Raw genomic sequence first — 6,477 nt, 5'->3', positions numbered from 1 at the left:
GGGCTGGCAGATGTGGTGCGTGGTGCCTGATTTCCCAGCGCTAATCCCTCTGTGTGTCTTACGCTATGCGGATTAGTTCCTGGGGTCCCCGAGCAGCCGGGAGTGGGGCACATCTGTCAGGGAGACTGTGTGGCGCCTCGTGACCCAAAATGCTCCAGGCTAGCGGGCAAACGTATGCTCTCTCCAGAAGGAGTGTCTGCCAAGCCCAGTGTGCGTAGGAGAGATGATGGCAACTGCCAGGAAACAGCCTCGGCCCGACCCACAGGCCTCCCAGACCTGCCATCCCCCACACCAGCTCCTCAGCTACCTCTGAGGAACCCTGGGCTCCAAAGAACACAGTTTGAAGACCACTGGGGTCAGCCTAGTTGTTACATATTCGGATAACTCGGTTCAAATCCCAGTTCTGTAACTACCTGTGTAGCCTTGGGTAAGTCAGGCCCTCTTTGATTTTTCATCTATAAAATGGGGATGATATCTATGTTAGTGTGAGGATTAAACTGCAATGTGTATACAAAGCAGGTAGCCCAGGACCTGGCACCTAGTAAGGGTTCTGTTAAGGTTAGCTTCTCTTTATTTTATTTATTTATTTATTTATTGACTGCGTTGGGTCTTCGTTGCTGCGCATGGGCTTTCTCTAGTCACGGCGAGGGGGGGCTACCCTCCGTCGTGGTGTGCGGGCTTCTCATTGCAGTGACTTCTCTTGTTGTGGAACCTGGGCTCTAGGAGCACGGGCTTCAGCAGTTGCAGCATGCAGGCTCAGTAGTTGTGGCTCGCGGGCTCCAGAGCACAGGCTGAGTAGTTGTGGCGCACGGGCTTGGTGGCTCCACGGCATGTGGGATCTTCCCAGACCAGCGCTCGAAACCCGTGTCCCCTGCCCTGGCAGACGGATTCCTAACCACTGAGCCACCAGGGAAGCCCAGCCTTCTGGATCTAATTCTGTATCCCCCAAGGCCAAAAATCTGGGCTGACCCGGAAAAGGGGCATGATAAGTTAGAGAGAGAAGAGGTCTGAGTAATCTTGTCCAAGCTCCACATTGTATGGCTGGTGAAACAGACTGTGAGAGGGGAGATGAATTGCCAAGGTCACACAGAAAATTTAGTGACAGCAATGGAGCTGGGACCCAGGTTTTCTTTCCCATTGTAGCTGGCTGCTTTGTTCATCTTTAGTGAGGCTCTGAGCAGGCTGGGCAGCCTGCCTCTGGGTCACAGATTGAATGCAGACAGTGTGCCCCATATAGATGCTTAGTGCCGTCTGTGTTACCCTCTGTGGTCTTCACAACAGTCCCATGAGGCAGGTTTTATTCTGTCCCCATTTGACAGTGAGGAAACTGAAGCTCTGAGAAGTGAAGTCCCCCAGAAGTGGCAGGACTGGGATTCCAACCCAGGAGTCCTCTCTGCTTCCCAGACACTAATGCATCTCCCATGTTTTTTCCCCATCAGACTATAAGGTTTTCTAGGGTAAAGACCACGTCTCATTCTGGTTTGTGCTGCCAAACCAGGGCTAAATATCTGAATCAGTTAATCCATTCCAGGGTTCTGCATCTCTGCTGACAAGGACCCTCACCCTCAGGACACCAGCTCCTCTCTGGGAGTTCCTCCCTTGCCCCTTCCCTCAGCCCTAATGCAGCCATTTCTCTCCACCCAGACCAGCCCCTGCACTACCAAATTTAGCCAGACCAGAATCCATACCCTGTCATAGAGGACAATGGCCACACAGTGGCACCAGATGCCCACATGTAAAATCTTCCAGCCTCCTGGAAAGGATCATTTATTTAATCACTGAATGCTTCTCTCTCTCTAGGCATTTGTCCAAGGGCTTTCCATCCATGCACCAAGATAATCCCCGCAGCAGCCCCATGCATTCATTCTCTCTAAAGATGAGAGATCATATTAGTCATTTGCTTAAATAACCTTCCAAGGCTGCCCACTGCTCTATGGAAAAATCCAAATTCTTACCTGCATAGTCTAACCCTACCCGCTGGACCCTTGAGTCAGACTACTGGGATTCAAAACCCAGCTCCACCACTTATTATCTATGTGACCTTGGTCAGATTTCTTGGCTTCTCTTGGACCTCAATGTGCTGATCTGCAAAATAGGGTAATGAAATAGAACCTACCCCCTCGGGGTGAGAGTGAACTCCTAAAGCACACAGTAAGCGCACACAGTAACCACTCTGATTACCATTAGACTTGGAGGGCTCCCCCTCACAATCCCATGAATCTCTCCTTCTCTCTTCCCTTTTCTCCATCTCTCCTTCTCCCCACTTTTTTCTACTTTTACTCTCTCCCCTGCCTCTCCACCTATTCTAGCAGGGACAGCATGTTAAATAGTATATTAGAAAGTGATACATGCTATGGAAAAATAAGTAGAGCCAAGTAAGGGGAGGTAGATTATAGTATTAAATTGGGCAGTCAGGATGGCCTCCTTGAGAAAGAAATGTTTAGCAAATCACCTAAGGGAAGTAAGGGAGGTAGGTATATGGACAACAGAGGAAGAGAGTCCATGGTAGGGCCTTAGGGTGAGAGTGTACAGAAAAGCGAAGAGGCCAGTGGCTGAGCAGATTAAGTGAGGGGCAGAGTAGGGGCGAGGTGGGAAAAGTAGCTGGGGAGCCAGGTCATGGAGAACCTCCCAGGCCACAGGAGGGACTATAATTCTCACTCTGAGTGAGGTGGGAGCTGTTATAGAGTCTGGAGCAGAGTGGCATGACCTGACTTTTTTTTTTTTTTTTTAATAAATTTATTTATTTATTTATTTTTGACTGTGTTGGGTCTTCGTTGCTGCGCACAGGCTTTCTCTAGTTGCAGCGAGCGGGGGCTACTCTTCGCTGTGGTGTGCGGGCTTCTCATTGCGGTGGCTTCTCATTGTGGAGCATGGGCTCTGGGCACGTGGGCTTCAGTAGTTGTGGCACACAGGCTCAGTAGTTGTGGCTCGTGGGCTCTAGAGCACAGGCTCAGTAGTTGTGGCGCACGGGCTTAGTTGCTCTGCGGCATGCGGGATCTTCCCAGACTAGGGCTCAAACCCGTGTGCCCTGCATTGGCAAGAGGATTCTTAACCACTGTACCACCAGGGAAGACATGAAGCGCTCCGGCTTCAGTGCTGAGAGCAGACTAGAGGGCAAGGGTGGGGGCAGGGAGACCAGGGCCTTGTTCAGCTGAGAGATGGTGGTGGCCTGGTGCACCCAGGCAGGGAGAATATCCAGACTCTGCATATGCTTCTAAGGAAGAGCCAATAGGACTTGCCAATAAATTAGAGCTGGATATGAGAGAAGAGAGGAGTGGGGATCAGCTCCAAACTTTTTGGCCTGAGCAACTGGAAGCTGGGAATTGACTTTTACTATGAGATGGGGAAACCTGCACGTGGGAGGGGGTTTGAGCGGAGGGACAGAGTTCAGGATTGACTGTATGGATTTTGAGATGTCTGAGTGAAGGTGTGAAAGTAGGCAGTAGCACACTTGAGTCTGGGATGTAGAGGTCTGTAACAAAGACACAATTTAGAAAATCACTGACATGTAACAGTAGATGATATTTAAAGCCATTAACAAGGGAGTGAGAAGGAGTAAAGAAGGGATCTGAGGACTGAGCCCTGAGGTCCAGGAGAGTACTGGGTGAAGTACTGAAAGGGCACGCAGCACAGGTGCAAATGGGGCTTTACTGGAAAAACTTGGAGGCAGAGGGTCAGCCACTGAATGAGGCATTGGGTTGTCCATCCAACCTCTTGTCATCATGTGGAGAGAGATATGGGGGTCAGGGCATAGCTAGAAACATCCTGGAATGTGCTCCAGGAGAGGGACCCCTCATTCCCTTCACTACTTTTTTTTGGCAAATGTGAGGTCAGTCTTGCAAGTAAAGAAGATGTGGTCTGAGCTCAGGTACCAGGGGAATTGTTTGCAGTGCTGAGGGCCCCTGGAGTCCCCAGGGGAAGTAGAGACCATGTGGAATCATTTCTGCTTTGGGAAGGGAGGCCCCTCTGGAGCCCACCTGCTATCTCACTGCTAGGAACCTGGAGTGAGTACCCAGAGTTTTCCAGTAAAGTCCAAATTGTTTTTCCAAGGTCCACCCCCTGACCTAGGGGCTCCTGAAACATAAGCCTGCCAAACGGGCATAGAAATCAACAAGGGGAGAAATCAGCTGAACTTATAAGGTACTTCCAATGGTGTTGGCAATGCTGGAGGAGACATTAATGCTAGAGGGAGGCCTGGAGTAATAGTGCAAAGCCCATTGTGGAGGCCTGAGCCATCTGGTCATGGAGTCTGTGCCAAGCCTGGGGAGAGAGCCCCAGGTTCAGATGGAGGAGTGGTCTGCAGGCATTGGACTTGCTCCTACGGTAGCTGCATGAGCTTCTTGACTTGTCTGAAGGTGTTAACCCAGAAGCAGCAGGAGATATTGGCCAGTGAGTATGGTTATTCCCCTGGTTGGCCAGCAAATAGTCCAAAGCTATGTGGTTATATCCTGAGCTAAGGATTCATGATAACCTTGACAGTGAGAACCCTGGCTATCCCCATAGTAATTTCCTTTCTATGGTTCCACCTATCTAGGGGAGGAAAACCTGCATAAAATAGGGAAACCCATGTACTTAATACCCAGGAGTGTCTTGTCAATGGTACCAGAGGCTGGTGCTGGGAATGTTGCCTTGCCCACAGATCTTGGGTTATTATGAAGGTTGATATGCAGGTGGCATTATGTCCAAGGAGAAAGCAATGAAGGACCTATATCTAGAATACAAAATAGTTTTGGGGTTACAAAGCGCACTGCTCAATATTCTTCCAGCTGGCCTCAACATTATCCATGAAGAGGTTGAGAACATGATTGTGAAGGCCCAAGGCACAGCAGCTGGGAGCGATGTCCTTGCCATTGTCAGAGAGTGAGATACCAATAAGGTCTCCCGTAGCTGGGCGTGGTGGGAAGGGGTAGGAATGGCATATTCAGTACTGTGACAGGTTCATGCCACGGGCCCCGGCCTGAGCAGCTGCTCAAGGCTGTTTAGCATTGCCTGTTCAGATCTGGAAGAAGAGGAGAGAGGTTATTTACCCCTCCACCCCAGTCTATTTCCTGAAATTGCTTGCCTATGTTCTTGCTAGATTTCTGGGATCTGTCGTGTGCCTGGGATGAGCTAGTTGATCTGTCCTTTCTCAGAACATTTACCTCCATAGGAACCCAGGAGTCACCATACTTCCTGACACATCAGGGGGACTTGTTCCCCTCTTAGGTGCCCACAGAGGATGAGGGAGTGGCTAAGGTAATTGCTCCTTGAGCCAACCATACCAAGGCTCATTTGTACCCACCACCTGCAGGTGGCAAGAGTGGAAGAGCAAGTGAATTCCACGTAGACAGATGGAGGGCAGTGCCGTAAAGATAATTCCATCATCATATTATATCATACCTGGGAATTCCAGCACATGAAAAAGATGCCCATCAGAGCCTTAAGAGTCTAGGTTCTACCTTCTTGGTGGAAGAGAACAGTCACCCCATGTACCTAAACCATGTTCATGGTAGTCAGAATCCATGGCAATTGTGAACTAGTCAGATCCAAAGGTCATTGTGCCACTTTGAGCCACCTTGAGCCACAGGCCAACGTTCCTGCAAGTAATACACATTCCGTGAGCACCAGTGACTTCATAGGTCAAATGAGTCCTCACTGGACTCCCTCAAACCGCCGTGGTAGTTTCACTGTTGTGATAGGTCCAGGCGTGCATCTAGTGAACTAAAGTGGTTATGATGGCCACATAGTCTTAATCAGCTTTTTCATTCCAGATGCTCTCTTCAAGATGCAGTGCCTTACTGTGGGCTCATTCATATGTCACATATAGATCGAGTTTGTGGCTGAATTGTTGTACCCATCTCCACAGCAGGGGTTACCATATGGACATTCTCCTAATGGTCCCGTTTTGGGTGGTCCAAAGGCCTGGCCATACAGCAAGACCATTAGCAACGGCCCATGAAGCTGTGTAAAAGGGACTATTTACAAAGGTGTGGGCAGGCTATAGGGAATCCACAAGTGTGGTGCAGTACCCCTGGACTGGTAACTGGGGGGATGCTACTGCCCTTGGGCCAGAAGGGAACTGGAAGAAGGTCTTGTAGAGAGAGCCTCCTCTGTGATGACCCAGCCAGCCTCAAACCAGCCCAAGGCAACCCCACAAGAGGCATAAGCATCCCAACCTCCTCCTTCCCTCTCATCCTCTGCCAGGGATCCCTGTCGGCCAAACTCAACTGGAAGCCACAGGGTATAGGAACCTGATGATGCAGGTTGGCCCCCTGGCAGAAAAGGCAGAAGGATGGAGAGTGGGCTTGGAGGGCAAGTAGAAGATACAACACACAAGGGAGGGTTGCGATTTTAGATAGGGCAGTCACAGGAGTCCTCACTAGGAAGGGATCATTTGAGCAAAGACCTGAAGAAGTGTCGTAACTCATCGAAGCCTCACAGCAATTGATAAGGCCATTTTATAGTTGAGGAAACTGAGGTACAGCACTCAGTTTATTC

The sequence above is a fragment of the Monodon monoceros genome, unplaced genomic scaffold, assembly GCF_005190385.1.
Source record: "Monodon monoceros isolate NGI ecotype Baffin Bay Population unplaced genomic scaffold, NGI_Narwhal_1 Super_Scaffold_18, whole genome shotgun sequence".
NCBI lineage: Eukaryota > Metazoa > Chordata > Mammalia > Artiodactyla > Monodontidae > Monodon > Monodon monoceros.
The sequence above is the reverse complement of the archived record's forward strand: the minus strand, read 5'-3'. Positions refer to the sequence as shown.